Below are 17,135 nucleotides of genomic sequence, written 5' to 3'. Positions count from 1 at the left end.
GAATCTGGCTGCTCCATTGACTTTGCTTGTCAGAAGGTCACAAAAGTTGATCCATGATCCTGGAACATTGCAACCATCATAAATATGAGTCAGTTGCCAAGCATCTGAATTTTGATCACATGACCACCGGGATGCTGCAACGGTTGTAAGTGTGAAAAATGGTTATGTCACTTCTTTCAATGCTATTGTCACGTTGAACAGTCACTAAATGAACTGTTGTAAGTTGAGGACTACCTATATTGAATTATCCACATTTTTCTTCCCTTACCTGTTAAAACAGTTGTGACTTTAAGAGCTAGTATCTGAGCTGGCTTTTCTGTTGCTTTCCCTCCACTTCCTTTTTTGTGATGCAATTTTAAATTAGAAAATAGGTTTATAAAAACAGCTTGGAAGTCTTTTAATCCTGATGAGTGGGATAATAAACTACTAAAGGCAATTATGTTAAGTGGTAGTGAATATTCTAATAAGCCCTGCTAAATAACACTCATCAGAATTATAGGAAGAATTATTAACTTCCCTGATAGTGACACTAAAAGGAGGTAAGTAAAATATTTGTCATTCTAGCAAGTAGCATGGATATTCATGATGGGTACAGTACCAAAAACTATTGCTTCTCAGTGGTTGTGCATGTATACCTGTTTACAAGCTGTGATTTGTGCTTTTTGCAAAATATATAATATGGAGACTTCTTGAGTTTATTAGTTTGTGTGTGGTGTGTCATTAAATCTTTGTTCTTAATTAAAAACAACAGCTCTCTCTGGAGGGAGGTATTTAAGGAGAGAACTGTTGGTGGTGCTTGATCATTTGCAATTTGGCTCTTGCCTGCTTTCTATATGCCAACTTCTCCATGGCTTTCTAGACACATTTATGAGGCATTATTACTATAATCAATACAATAAATGTGTCAAGTGGAATAAAAAGAATCCCGTTGGGTAGTATGTGAAGCTAATAAAATCATATGAAGCAAGACCTCAGAGAGTTAAAGACGTACCGGGGATGGACCTGACCTGAAGATCTTGGGCTGAAATTCTCCATGTTTCTGGAATGCATCAATATCCTTGACAACAAAGAGCTGCTAGATAATTGTGAAGAATATAGTGACAGAACTTAGAATTTGATGACATCAGGCTCCAGCTATGGATCTGATGGGATGGCTGGGGTTAAAGACTAAGATTTAACACACTCTATTAGCCAGATATTTTTATGCCCATGAAGCATGGAAATGGAGACAGGAACATCAACATCTGGCAGAACATACAGGCGTAGTGGATGGCAGGTAAGGCATATCCCATTACTCCCAAAATTGTAAGAAAAGAGGGAAAATAAAAGATCCTGTAAAAACTGCAGGTTTTAGGAGAAAATGCTGGTCAAAAGATCTCAGGTTTTAATAGAAATTTGTAATCCTAGCAACTATGTAAGAAGATAGGCAGACAGACAGACACACATACACACACACATTCAATAAAGTTTAATGATTTTGAGGGATAAAGTATTTCAGTTTTTAAATTTTAAAGTGAAAATGCTTCTGGTTTTTTAAAATTGGAAATCAGGTTAATATGTTTGAAATCCAGATATTGGAAATAGCTCTTCATGGCACTATTCATATATTAGCATGAAATTGCCTACCTTCAAATTCTGAATGTTAATTTTTTTTATATAATTTAGTAAGTTTACTCTTTGACAAAATTAATTTTATTATAGCACTTCTAGACTGAATGTTTGTAAAAAGAGTAAACTGACATTTACTGTCCTAGCATTTTTGCAGGCTATTTCTGATTCACTTCTGTTTCCAACTTATGGCACAGTGACATTTTTAACTAAATCTGTGAATCTGAGGTTTGAATTGGGTGAATCACTGCTAACATAAGCAAAGAAGGCATCAGAAAAGTAATTGCAGTGGTCTGCAATACATTGCATACACTTGTATACACTTCAGCAGCAAAAAAATCTTTGAATATTTAAATCTTGATTTATTTAATTAAATATTCGAAGTATCCACTTAGAGATGTTAAGTATAATTCAGTACAAGAACATCCAGTAACAAAATATTGCAGCAGATCATAATCTATGAGAACAAAAGTCAGAGGCTAATTCAGAATTGCGTTTTTAATTTTAATGTATAACAAGATTACAAAAAAAAAAAAATTACAAAAGAGTAACAGTGAATGCACAAAACTAATACAATCTAAACAGAACAAACAAAAATAATACTAAACTAAACATATTGTATCGTGTGTTAAACCAGAGGTGGGATTCTACCAGTTTGCACCAATTCGCTAGAACAGGTTGTTAACATTCTAAGCAGTTGGGAGAACCGGTTGTTAGAAGAAATTACTGGCCTAATCCTGTAAGAAAGGCAGGAAGGAAACATTCTGGTGTTGCTTATAGAAACTGCCTCTCCGTTAACCCTTATTACATTCTTGGCAGGACTAGACTTCCTGTCTCAGGAACTTCTCTGGAGTTTTTTTTCCCTCCTTTGCTGGTACTTTGCTTGTATGGAGTGACCATTCAAAGTTACAATGGCACTGAAAAAAGTGACTTATGACCATTTTTCACACTTACGACTGTTGCAACATGAGAGGCCAGGCGAGGAGATGCATGCCTCGATGTGAGTGATATTGAGTTGGCCACATCCAGCCAATAACATGACCACCAAGCCATGTCCACCCAGTCACATGACCACCAAGCCACGCCCACCACCTAAGCCACGCCCACAGAACTGGTTGTTAAAAATGTTGAATCCCACCCCTGTGTTAAACATTAGACAGAAATCAATGGTTCACAAAAAATGTCTTATAATTGTGGTTATTCAGCAGGAAAAGAATTATCATACTGCTCTGTTTGTGGGTAAAATATGTCATCTCTATCGGAGAGAAATTTAACTGCTTCATTTTATTCAGTGTCCTGTTTTTGATTGTGCCTGAATACATAAGAGAAGCCCTATACAGGTAGTCCTTGACTTACAACGGTACATTTAATGACTGTTCGAAGTTACAATAACACTGGAAATATAACCGTGTTATTAAACTGATGGCAGTGATTCACTTAACAAACGTGGCAAGAAAAGTCATAAAATGGGGCAAAACTCACATAACAAATTTCTCACTTAGCATCATAAATGTTGGGTTCAGTTGTGGTGGGTGGCTGGGGGGTGATTTTATTATATTATACTTATATGATTCTTTTTATTAGTTTTATTGTTTTAAATGTGGTTTTATATTCTGTAAGCTTGAGTCGCCATGGGCGAAGAGGCAGCAATATAAATTCAATAAACAAATAAATAAATAATCACTTATGGTCTGTACTCGGTTGATGTATCCTTTAGCACCTGTCAAACTCCATGCTTTATCTGATTTATTTATTTTTGAGGATACTTTCAATTAAAAATGAGTTAAGTTAAGCAAGCTTTGACTCTTATTTCAAAGATTGCATCTGGACCCTGCATATAGCCAGGAAGCATTCTTAGGAAATAAACATCATACAAAGTTGCACTGCAGAACTTTTGAACTGTGTCTATAGCTGACTAGGAAAGAAAATTTGAAATACTAGAACTCATCATAGGTGGAGGGAGATGTGTAGCAACCTCATTCATTTGCTTTCTTATAAACAAGTGTTTTATCATTTAGTGACTGTTCAAAGTTGCAACAGCATTGAAAGTGACTTATGACCATTTTTCACAATGACGTGATCTTTGTAGCATCTCCATGATCGTGTGATCAAAATTCAGAAGCTTGGCAACTGGTTCATACTTATGACCATTGCTGGGTTCCCAGGTCATGTGAACACCTTTTGACAGGCAAAATCATTGCAAAAGTCAGATTCACTGAACAACTTTGGCAAGAAAGGTCGTAAAATGCGACAAAACTCACTTAACGAGACATTTCAGGCTCAATTGTGATTGTAAGTTGAGGACTACCTGTACATGGTATGCTTTTGAGGGAATCCTCAGGATTTATACCCTTCAGCCATCCTCAGTTTCAGTGTTTGCATAGAGTAATAATCTTAATGTTAATGCCTGAAACTTTGATTATGAAAGGGGGAAAAATCTATACATCTATATACATAAATTTACTCTTGGATTGAACCGGTTAAGGCACTAGGCTAGAAACCAGGAGAGTGTGAGTTCTAGTCCTGTCTAAGGCATGAAAACCAGCTGGGTGACCTTGGGCCAGACACTTCCTCTCAGCCCAACCCATTACAAAGTGGTTGTTATGGGGAAAATAGGAGGACGAAGGAGTGTTAGATATTAGATATGTTTGCTGCCAAGCAGAATACAAAAAATCTAAACGAAAAACTCCTTCAGATAATCGTTTGTAGAAACTGAGGTTGTTTATACCTTACATTCTTATACTCCCACAAGAGGGAGCTCAAATATTGTTTCTACTGACTATGATTGGCCTACATTTTTTGATACGTTCATAATAATGTAGCTTGAAGTGACTGAGCAACAAGGAAATAGTGCAACTTCTCCGGAGATGCAGTAACATCATAGTTGCCTTAGTCATTAAACATAACCAAGAAAGAGGCCCAGATTGGATATGTAGGTAATTCCTTCCCTGTTTTACAGGAACATAATGAAAACTAGGTTACAGGAAGAGAGGTGAAGAGCAGAATGCCAAAGGGCATTTCAGATAATAAAATGCTGAAAACAAGTCAAGAAAATTAAGGCTTCTTAATTTTAAAATAAGGAAAATTGGCATGTGGCGGTCATGACTAATGACTTCTATGTGAAGACTGTACAACAGCCAGTTCATCTTTATTCTTTCAAGAATCTGTGAGGAAATACCAATTCTGAAATCCTACCATTATGTCGATGGTTGTAAAGCAATAGCAATAACAAATCAAAATGTTGTATCTTTGGGGGAGGGGAGGAATCTTCCACCTTCTCTTTTTTTCTTTTCTTTTTTAAATAAAGATTTGGGACTGGAACGTTGCTGTGCAGCCTGTGATCACATTATTTTCATCATTTAAAAAAAAATGAAGAAGGGAACTGATTTTCTTGTGTCAAAAAACCTGTCAGGATATAATTTGGTATCCGTAGGTTGATGCCTTGGGGACTAAGCTTTTAAGGATTTCACCATAACATCTTCGAATAATGCAAATATACAATACAAAGATCAGAAAATATGTCCCTGTCACAATTGGGGCAACAGGATTACATCTACATTGCTTTTGTTCATCATTATAAACACTTAATTCTAATTTCAGGTCTCCCTTGTTTATCCCAACCAACGGTATGCAGGAACTTGTGAGAGCCAATTGTTCGATATTTTGGAATTTTTTACAAGCTGGCTGGAGAGAACTGAGTCACTATGCCCAGTGCACTGACACAGAAACAGAACTGGTTCTTAAACATTTGCCAGCACACCTCTGATCTCAATCCTTTGTTTCATATTCAGATGTGCCTAGTTTCTCACTAGGCAATCATCTGATTAAAAGATTAGGTAGAAATCTTCTATTTATAGTTATGAAAAAAAAAACCAATCCCAATTCTATTGCTTAGGAGATTTTAACTTTTCATCCAGAAGTCTATGGAGATTATCAGTCATCAGTGGTAGGATTCAAATATGTTTACTAGCGGTTCTGTAGGTGTGGCTTGGTGGGCATGGCAGGGGAAGGATACTGTAAAATCTCCAGTCAGAGGTGGTATTTGCCAGTTCTCTGAACTATTCAAAATTTCCGCTACCGGTTCTCCAGAACTGGTCAGAACCTGCTGAATGTCACCTCTGCCAGTCATCCAGGTCATGGTTGTCCCAAAGGTGCTTTTTCAAGAGGCAACTGGACTTTCTGGTTTTTCTTTCTGGTTTGTGTTTGAAGAAGCTTCTTGGATGAGAAGCAAAACATCTTCAAAGAAAAACCAAGAAAAGCCACAGTTGCCTCTTGAAAAAGCACCTTTGGGATTTTCATCCAGAATTTATCAGATTCTGAAACATCAGCTAGGTCCATCTCCATATCCCTCACCTGTCCCATGTCCCCCTTCCCTTTCTAACCACAATAGCTATCCTACCACTTTTCCTTTTTAACTACCAGTGTTAACGTCTCTGGATATTCTGTGATATTCGGTTCAACAACCTTTTTGATTTGCAAACTAAATATTGTTTCAGTGCCTGCACAATTCAAGGTTGACCTGTATATGTTAGCTTCGCTTTCCTTCTGTTTATATCCTGTGTTTAGATGAGACAAGCATGAAGACAGGGTGTGTTTAATTATCACAAGAAGCCGATGATTGTCAGTTTCAAAGGTTAATGCTTATTGAAAATAATTTTCTGCACTGCGTATCTGAAACAAGAACTCTGCTTACAGTGAACTAAATATGAAGTTCAGCTAATTATAGAAGTATATTTAGTCTCTACGAGGAGATAATGTTACATTTAGAGGTAGTCCATGGTTCCAAGACAAGTAAACCTATCAAAAGTGTCACAAAGTGGATAGTCAAATCATACTGCTACTTTTTAGATGAAATGAATTCAATATTCCTTTGCTTGATGAAAGTGGTCATGAATTTAGGTATATATTTGTATCTTTTTTTAGCTTTCAGAGTATCTTGAAAGATACTGTATGTCTCATGCTGTTGTGTGCATACGCAAAAGAGCCCAACATTTTTGTTGCCAAGTGAGATGTTTGTTAAATGAAATTTGTCCCATTTGACGACCGGTCCTGCCACAGTTATTAAGTGAATCACTGTAGTTGTTAAATTAGTGACACAGTTGTTAAGGGAATATGGCTTTCCCATTGACTTTGCTTGTCAAAAATTTGCAAAAGGTGATCACATGACCCCAGGACACTACAACCATCATAAATATGAGTTAGTTGCCAAGCGTTCGAATTTTGATCGCGGGGATGCTGCAACAGTTTTTAGTGCCATGGTAACTTTGAACGGTCACTAAACAAACTGTTGTAAGTTGAGGACTACCTGTACACTCCTATCAGAGAAGGGCATTATCCATTTGTAATACATAGATAGAGCTGCTAAGATTGCAGTTCTTCTTCAGTTTATTAAACGACAGCCCTGCCCAATTACCGCTTGCATTAGCTTCCTTATACGTGTCATAAACACAAAGATTTTAAATAGGGAAGCCAGAACTGTCCAAAGTTACCTCTTCAGCAAAGATCACTGCTACTTCCTTTTCCTGTTAATCCAATTCAAAGTGAAGGGCATAGTTAATGATTCACGTTTGCAAGGTTTTTAGAACTGAGTGGCAAAAGAAAACAGTCTAACAAAAGTTTCCTTCTTCTCCCAATTATGATCTTAGTGAATCTTTGATCAAAAGTCGTGGGGGGCAGATGAGGGATGGGAAGAACTGGAATGTGAATGTCCTTCAACTCCTCCCCTCATTCTTGTATTTTGAAGTCATATTCTTTTATTGATCTTCCTCCTCTGGTTTAGGAAAAGCTCTCAAGGCAATATAAAATAGAAGAAGTCATAGTTTAAAGAATAAAAATATGAAATCCCAGTCAAACCAATTCACTACAGAATAATAATGTAGTTTTATACAGATACTGCATTGTACGGTGTGAGGCGTAAATGTGTGTGTGTGTGTGTGTGTGTGTGTATACATACTGAATATACACACACACATACATATATGTTTTCGTAGATTTTTACGGGTACAGGTATGCAGGTCTTGGCGTGTTAAGGTCTTTTCCTGTGTAAGTTTGAGAGCATCTTGGCAACGTTTCGACGAGGTCCCACTCGCCATCTTCAGGCTGGTGCTTTCGGCTTCATGTTTGTGCGAGCAAAGCATGATCGCATCTGCCGTCTCCCTATATATACTGTGGGGAGGTTGGCTGTGTTGTCATCAACTCCATCAACCAATTAAGAAATGACAACACAGCCAACCTCCCCACCAGTATATATAGGGAGACGGCAGCTTCGATCATGCTTTGCTCGCACAAGCACGAAGCCGAAAGCACCAGCCTGAAGATGGCGAGTGGGACCTCGTCAAAATGTCACCAAGATGCTCTCAATCTTACACGGGAAAAGACCTTAACTTGCCAAGACCTGCATATACATACATACATACATACATACATACATACATACATATATCTTCTCTGGTAATATCACACTATTAACTAGAGCATACAAAACTTTTGCTAGACCTATACTTGAATACAGCTCATCAGTCTGGAACCCATATCATGTATCTGATATTAACACAATTGAAAAAGTCCAGAAATATTTCACAAGAAGAATTCTCCGCTCCTCTATTCATTGCAGAATACCTTATGCCACCAGACTTGAAAATCTAGACCTAGAAAACCTAGAACTACGCCGCCTCCGGTCCGATCTAAATATAGTATATAAAATCATACACTGCAATGTGCTACCTGCAAATGAAATACTTCAGCTTCAATCATAACAATACAAGAGCACACAATAGATACAAACTCAAGGTTAACTGAACCAAACTTGACTGCAGAAAATACGACTTCAGCAACAGAGTGGTCAATGTCTGGAATACTCTACCCGACTCTGTGGTTTCTTTCCCAAACCCCAAAAACTTTAACCTTAGACTGTCTACTATTGACCTCATCCCTTTCCTAAGAGGCCTGTAGGGGGCATGCATAAGCGCACCAATCGTGCCTACTGTCCCTGTCCTATTGTTTCTTTTTATTTTTCTTATAAGTATCTATCTCATGTATTCAAAACTATGTTTATTCTTATACCTGTATCTTGTAAGCGATTGACAAATCAAATAAATACTAAAATACTAATATATATAATCTTTGTAAATATATGGATAAGTGTGCTTTTGAAGCAATGTTCTATCTATTCACTACTAATTTATTTCTCTGCTAATACCAGCTCTATGTTCCTGAGGTTTGTTTAAATGCTAAAAGGTAAGGTTTATGAAAATCTTTACTGCATTGATTTTAATCCTGAAGGAAATTAGGTGAACAGAATTGGATACTTAGAATTACATTTTAGAGATAATAAGGCATTCGTTCTCCAACAGAACTTGGAATAATTTATTGATGTATTAATTCAGTCCATTTATATAGCTATAAGTTTACAAATGCAAACTTGGATGGCTAAAATCAATTAAAAAACAACACACAAAAATATTAAAACAAAATGTGCAAAATGTATCACTCATCCAAGGCTATTCTCATACTTATGGAAGCCCCTAAGGGTGGGCTCACCTGGCCATCCCAATATCCAAGGAACCAACCAAATCATCACTGCTTTGTGGAAGGCCAGAGGGACATATAGCATATGTTCTTGGTTATAGCTTGTTTCACTTACAATTTCCTTCTCTAGCAAAACTATAAAATGTCATCCACTGCGCATAGTGTTTCTTCCTCCTATATACTCTGGCTTTCAAGATTATTCCATTTCTGAGGCCATGCTGAAATTCCTTATAATCAAGACTCTTATAGTGTTGGGGCCTGCTGCTACTCAAGACCTCATTGCTTCAACAGATCATAATGGCTCATTTAGAGTTCAGTGTTTTGGAGGATAGACCTTTTTCTCAGATATCCTTCATTAATAATTATTAGCTGGAATTCACCAATAACTTAACAGCAATTCTCAACATCATTTTTGACATGTCCATGTCATTTTCAATAAGTATTTTTATAGCAGATGTTTGTTACCAAGGCAATAACAATGACTGATAAAAGCGGTAGACGTAGACCCAATTTACTCAGTTTTACAATGTATTGGAATTATCAAAGTACAAACTGATTTCTATCTCAGATAGGACTAAAATAAAGGAAGAAAAATGCAATGATGACAATAAGGATTGATATGTTCAGGACTCTTGTAATCAGAATATGAGCAAGATAAAACAGCACACCCAAGCAGTTCTCAACCTGTGGTCTGTGGGGGCCAGCGAAGTCATCACATTGGGTCCATGAAGAAATGAAGAAATGTTATAATTTAAATATTGAGTTAAGTCTTGGGAGTCCGTGGCTACAAAAGGTATTTAAAGTGGGGTCAGTGGTGAAGAAAAGGTTGACAACCACTGGCATACATCATATACCACATTGAAGGCTGGCTGCGCTCTTTATATAAACTCCTCTCTCTGATAATCAAATGAAATAAAATGTTAAAAAGTTATATTTATGTAGTTACTTACCAAGCACATCTAAATTATATTAAACTTACCAAAATATCTTTACAACCCTCAAGGCACGTCACCACTTTTGAGCATCCCTTATGTTTGGAAATTGAAAGTTGAAAAAATTGGCATTCCCTACAATAAATATGTCTTCATTACAACTGGCCTTTTTATTTTGCTTTAAGATTTGGGAATGAATGTCACCTGTTTTCTTCAGAGGTGAGAGAATTCATTCCAGCACTGATCTGTGAAACTTTTCAACAGGAGAACCTGTTCTACAATATCCCAAGAAACCTTAAGCACAACTTGTGAAATAGCCCTTTGATTTGTCTGGAACTTTTTATAACTTAAGAATCAGAAAGAAAAAACAGTTCACTTTATTCCTGTACTGGCTTGTCCAATTTCGTAATTCTTACTTGCACACAGTTCCAAGAATTATAGATAAGGGATTCCCAGCTGCCCTTGGAAGTGTCAGAAATGGAATTTGTTTGGAAAATATACACTCTATGTAAATGCATGTTGTTACAGAGATGCAGTTCTCCAGTTAGTAAGTTGATTTACCATCTAATAGAATGCCCTGCTATAACTGACAGTTTGATCCCTTTTTTCTTTTGCAGTGGGCAAAATATATCCCACAAAAAGATCAACATTTTTTTTAATGCCAAGAGAACTAGATTTCAAAATTTCTCTCTCATTGCCTGTTTTATCACTTTCCCCCTTTTTTACCCTAATTTTTTTAGATATGTGTGAATTCTAAAATTTTCAGAGGACTGCTGCATTTTTCTGTATTTTAATATTTTGATGTATTAATTTTTCCCCAGAATATATATAAATTTCTGGTGTTTTTTTTTTATTAACAGTGCTGCTGATATGATGCAGTTTGTTTCAGAAACAAAATTAGGCTGCCTTCAGTACTACAACAGAAAGAACTTTGAACATACTGTAAACAAGGCAGAAGTAGTAAGAAATATTTAATCCTCTTGGGAAAGTTGCTAAGCATTAACAGACAAAATATCAATGTTTGCAAGGGAACTGCATCCTAGCTAGAAAAAAGCTCACATAAATTATTTTCAATAGTGCTGCTGAAAACCTCTATTTTCTGTTTATATGAAAACAGATGTACAGGCTTCAAGGACAGAGCTGCTTGGTAATCAGATGCCTATCCAGCTGTCTACTGTCAACCAGAAAGTTTTGCTACATCCAAGGGTGCCTGATTTATCCTATCCTGTACTCCTACTGTGTGTATATTTCAAAACAAATATTCTTGAAGTGTTTGGTTTAAGTACTGTACCAAAGTTCCTCTATAAAATCCATATGATTTTAAAATAATTTCATTGTTTTAAAAACCACAATGAATACACAAATTGCTGAAATAATATAAACGTACAGCAAGAAATTCTCATTTAAACCAATGTAATATAGCTGTTCATTTACTATCACCACCATAATGTAACCTTACGTGGGTAACATCTGATGGCAGTTATGATGTTAGCGGCAAAAGAGAGGCATACTTGCACCCACAACTTCTAAAAGCAAGTTGTTCCTCTGGTTGATTATTCTTACTGTCAGGAAGTTTCTCCTTAGTTCTGGGTTGCTTCTCTGTTTGTTCAGTTTCCAGCCATTGCTTGTTGCCTTGCCTTCTCGTGCTTTGGAAAATAGGTTGACACCCTCTTCTTCGTGGCAGCTTCTCAAATATTGGAATACTGCTATTATGTCACTGCCTAGACCTTCTTTTCAGTAGACTAGACATACCAATTTCTGCAAATATTCTTCAGCCCCCTAACCATCTTTGTCACTCTTTTCTGCTCTTTTTCCAGAGTCTCAAGCTCTTCTTCTATATTGTGGTGGACAAAATTGGTTGCAGTCAGATGCCAAATTGAATCCCAAACTGGGCAAACTTAACTTTCATACCACCCAGGGCAAAACCTTTTCAACTTTTTAATTATGACACAATACAAAATGTCATAAAACATTTCCTGTGCTCAGCTCCTGATATTTGACTGCTCCTTTCAACATCCCTTCAACCTTCCATGCAGCTACATCTCTGAATGGTTCCTTTAATTTTTATGAACTTTTCCAGTGACACTGGTACTTCAGTAGCTCTGCTTTAATTTTTCTTACGTGTTTAGTTGTATTCAGTCCTGTGGGAAGCTGGCAGGAAGATTTGGAGGAATCTGGTAAGGGAATATCTCTGAAACGATGACCTAACAGGTCACCGGAGATCTACTTCATTATCTAGGAAAATGAGAATTGTAGGAAGCCAAATTCAAAACTTCCTTCCCTATCTGATTATTATGATGCTTCTTGTTACATTTCAGAATATGCTTTGGTTTCAGCTACCTCTACCTCATCTATCAAAAAAAAATCTACTCTTAAACACAGACACAAACTACAGCAATGCCGATAACACCTCTTTTATCAGTTAATGCTCAGAAAACAAATTCAGATTAATATCAGTGTCAATCGCCTTTTTCTATTGTTCAAGAGTGTTTACCCATTACTTAATGCCACATGGTGTCTTGCTTTCCTATGGGGGTTGCGGTGAGAAAAGTCTGTCACAATGCAAGTTTCACTTCATGTGTAGGTGACACATGAACAACGGAGCTTGATTCATGCACCAATCATTACATGGATGTGTCACAATGCAGATTTCATTATTTTGGCATCGCCATGGTTCGGAAGAGATGCTTCTCTCTTCCATGACCAATGGAACACACACTCAAACAGGTGTATGTGTGTGAGAGAGAGGGAGAGAAAGAAAGAAAGAGAAGAAAGAAAGAAAGAGAGAGAGAGAGAGAGAGAGAGAGAGAGAGAGAACAAATTTCTCAGGCTTGAGGGTGGGACAGGAAGTGGGCAGTAAAGCTTTTGCCGTTGATATTTCTATACTTTTGAGTCACTCATTCATCTGACTTACTTCCTGGCTGTAAGGACTGACTGGTTCACCAACCTAGCCCCTTTTTTCTCAGCTACTCCTTGTAAGTCATTGAGATTGAGAAAGAATAACTATGCAATAAGGCCTAGCTATGCACTCCATATCAAAGCCTGCTTTGCTTTGGTAAATTTGCATCGGTTTCAGACACAGGAAGAACATACATGAAAGATGTTGTAGAGCAATGAACAAATGGTATGGTCATCTTTTTTTTTCCAATTCAGGTGCCTCAAATAAGTGACCATATCGAAGTGCCCTCTGCCCAGAATCTGTAGCCCCATGGTCACGTGATCAACATTCAGACGCTTGGCAACTGGTTCGTATTGATGACGGTTAAAGTTTATTTATGTAAAATGTATTTATGTTAAAAGTAAGATTTAGATAAATCACGCGATCAACCTTTTGAGACCTTCTCACCAGCAAAGTCAACGGGGAAGGCAGGTTCACTTAACAACCATGTTATTAACTCAACAAGATCTGTGAGTCCCTCAGCAACTGTGGCAAGGAAGTTCTAAAATTCACTTCAGTCGCTTAACTGTCGCCCTTAGCAACAGAAAATTTGGGTTCCGTTGTGGTCGTAAGTTGAGGACTAGATGTATAAAGGACATATTCTATAAATTATATAATATTTTATATAATTATAAATTATATAAATAGGATTACATAAATAGTTTGGAAATTGCAAGTCTGACATGGTAACCTTGGGGGAAAGACTGCAGATCACTGACTGAAGTTTATGACTTGCATCAGAAGAAAACCAGATTTAATCCCTGGCATTTCTAGGTAGGACTGTAATTTTTTTTTTTTTTTTTAGCTGAGAAGTTTTCCTCCTCCTTTTATAAGCAGATATATTATGTCATGACTGGACTACAGCATAGTCCAGTCCTATAACATAGGTAAAGTTATTCAACTTTGTACCCGGGATTTGTTTTAAGTTAACTATTATCCAATTAGCCTTGGTGGCGCAGTGGTTAGAATGCTGTACTGCAGGCCACTTCTGCTATCAGCTGCCTGCAATTCAGCAGTTCAAATGCCACCAGGCTCAAGCTTGACTCAGCCTTCCGTCCTTCCAAGGTGGGTAAAATGAGGACCCAGATTGTTGTGGACAATAGGCTGACTCTGTAAACTGCTTAGAGAGCCCTGTAAAGCAGTATAAAAGTCTAAGTGCTATTGCTATCCAGCATGTTATCTGGATCTAGACTAATGGCTCTAATTCATAAAGAGAAAAGAGGAGAAATGGGAAAAAAATGGGACTGCAAAGCATTCATTCCTACAGTTGCATCTTATTTCCACTGACTTGGGATAAGAAGAACAAAATAGGTAACGTTGACCAGCTCAGCAAAAATAGAAAAGCGAACATACGGCTTGGCGTGCAAACCTTTTTTGTAATTAGAGGGATGCATCATACTACGTGGTCATTTGATAACCATAATTTATTAAGGACCTCATGCTAAGCCAAAACTAACAAAACACATGTCCCTCACCTTTCCCCACAGCCATCTGACATAGAGGTAGTCCTCAACTTATGACAAGTGAGCCCCACATTCATGCGGCTAAGCGAAACGGTTGTTAAGTGAGTTTGGTCGCATTTTACAACCTTTCTTGCCACAGTTGTTAAGGAAATCGCTGCAGTTGTTAAGTTAGTAACATGGTTGTTGAGTGAACCTGGCTTCCCCGTTGACCTTGCTTGTCTGAAAGTCACAAAGGATGATCACGTGACTCCAGGACACAGCAACCGTCATATATTATGAACCAGTTGCCAAGCATCTGGATTTTGATCACGTGACCCTAGGGAATGCTGCAATGGTCGCAAGTGTGAAAAACGGTCGTGAGTCACTTTTTCAGTGCCATTCTAACTTCGAATGGTCAGTAAATAATTGTTTTTAAGCTGAGGACTACCTGTATATGGCTGAAAATTTCATTTGTACCATAAAGGAACTGGAAACATAATTGAGAACCCCATACAGCTCTCTAGTAAAAATAGCTCTCTCCTCTTTTTCAGCTCTGAACACCATTAACTCCATTAACTAAAAGGAGTGACGTATTTCTTGTGATAACAAACTTTTAATGAGTTCATTCTAGCAATATAGATTTTGTTTTTAACATCTCAGGTCTTATGATTCAAATGTCACAAAGAATAGAGGTAATGGCCATGCCTATATTACGAAGAAAGAACCTAATGTGCTTTGTGGCTTTGAACAAAGCAAATGTGTAGGATAGTGGAGTGGGTTGTAAAAAAAAAAAAGCCTTTTATTTGCCCGGTGACCTAATTATCACCTCCTACCTCAAGTCCTTACTTATAAGAGGCTGAAAAGTAATGAGCATAGGCCTTTGCAACTATGATAAACAGGGTGTTGCTAAGTGTTAAGTAAGGATTCTTGAAGTTAGATGAAGAAGAAAATATGCTCTGTTAGTCTCCTGGATATGAGAGAACGAGAACAGATAGTATAAACAACTATTCACATCACAGCACAATAGCAGCAATAAGAATAACTAATCTTTGAATTTCCGGGAAAATAATGGCAGAATGAAGAAAGCGTTAGGGAAACCGGCACGGTAAGAAGAGGAACCGGTGAAGGATTCATCAAAAACCCCAGATCAAGGAGAGGGCTAGGATGACTCATAAATTTGCACCATAGGGAGCCTCCCCAAAAGAGACTGTAAAATACCAATATCCAGGCAGTTTTAGAACTTTGGAAGCCAGTGAGATAAGCATCTTGCTCAAGCCACAATTCAGCTTCTTCAGTTGGGCGCTTGGTTTGCCCACCTCCTCTCTTAACCACATTAGGAAATAGTTTATCATTGATTTTTTGGAATGTAAAAAAAACAACACCTGAAGGGCAAGGTTTACTGTGCCGGGAAAGTTTTCTTCCACTTTTGATGAAAGAAGCTTCATATAAATGTAAGGGTTATAAAAGAAAAAAAATACTTTTGGAAATTGGCAATAGGGGGACTAGAATGTTGACTTTGGAAAAATAAGGGGCCAGGTAGACTTGAAATACATCTTATGCATTGTTTAAATTTTTGTTGTATGTATGTATGCATGTATGTATGTATGCATGTATGTATGTATGTATGTATGTATGTGTATGTGTGTGTATACACACACACACACATATACATATACATATATATGTTTTCTTAAGTTTTCACGGGTACTTACATGTATGGTATTCAGCTTTGTTCAGGTATTTTACTACAATTGTATATACAATTGTAGTATACTACAGTGACGTGGGAAAATACCTGAACAAAGCTGAATACCATATATATATATACATATACATATACATATACATCATATACATACACATACACATATACATACTTTATTGTCATTGCACCCCATACAACAAAATTAAATACCATCTTCAGTGTATATTATGACTATGAAAATAAACACAAACACACATCCTTCACATTCTATACATTGAATTGAAAACCCCTTATATGACATTAATATTGCACTATACAGTAGAATTCAATAGAGTTACTGCCCTGGGATAGAGTTACCGCCCTGGTTTTTCAGCCTATTTGTCCTTGTTTTTATTATCCTGTACCGTCTGCCAGATGGTAATAGTTAAAAAAAAAGGGTGCCTAGGATGAGATGGATCTTTCAGAATGTTTTGAACATTCTCTATAATTGTCTCTATGTAACTGTTTCTATCTATCTATCTATCTATCTATCTATCTATCTATCTATCTATCTATCTATCTATCTATCATCTATCTATCTATCATATCTATCTATCTATCTATCTATCTATCTATCTATCTATCTATCTATCTATCTATCTATCTATCATCCATATCTATCTATTTATATCTATCATCCATTCATCTATGTATCTTGAAGTTAACTGTAAGAAATCATCTCATGAGGAAATTTTATTGCTTGAAAGGCCATCAAGTCACTGTTTCCAGGCGCCGTTGTCACTTTGAACAGCCACTAAATAAATTGTTGTAGATTGAGGACTACCTGCATTTGTGATGGTTGCAGTGTCCTTGGGTCACCTGACCCCCTTTTGTGACCTTCTGAGGAGAAAAATCAATGGGGAAGATTCCAAATTCACTGTGTGACTAACTTCACCACTGCAGCGATTCACTTAACGACAATGGTCAGAAAAGTCATAAAATGG

Source organism: Notechis scutatus, chromosome 5 (assembly GCF_049901735.1).
Source record: "Notechis scutatus isolate UNSWTSFEM ecotype Mainland chromosome 5, rNotScu1.2, whole genome shotgun sequence".
Taxonomy (NCBI): Eukaryota; Metazoa; Chordata; class Lepidosauria; order Squamata; family Elapidae; genus Notechis; species Notechis scutatus.
Note: the sequence above shows the minus strand (reverse complement) of the source record.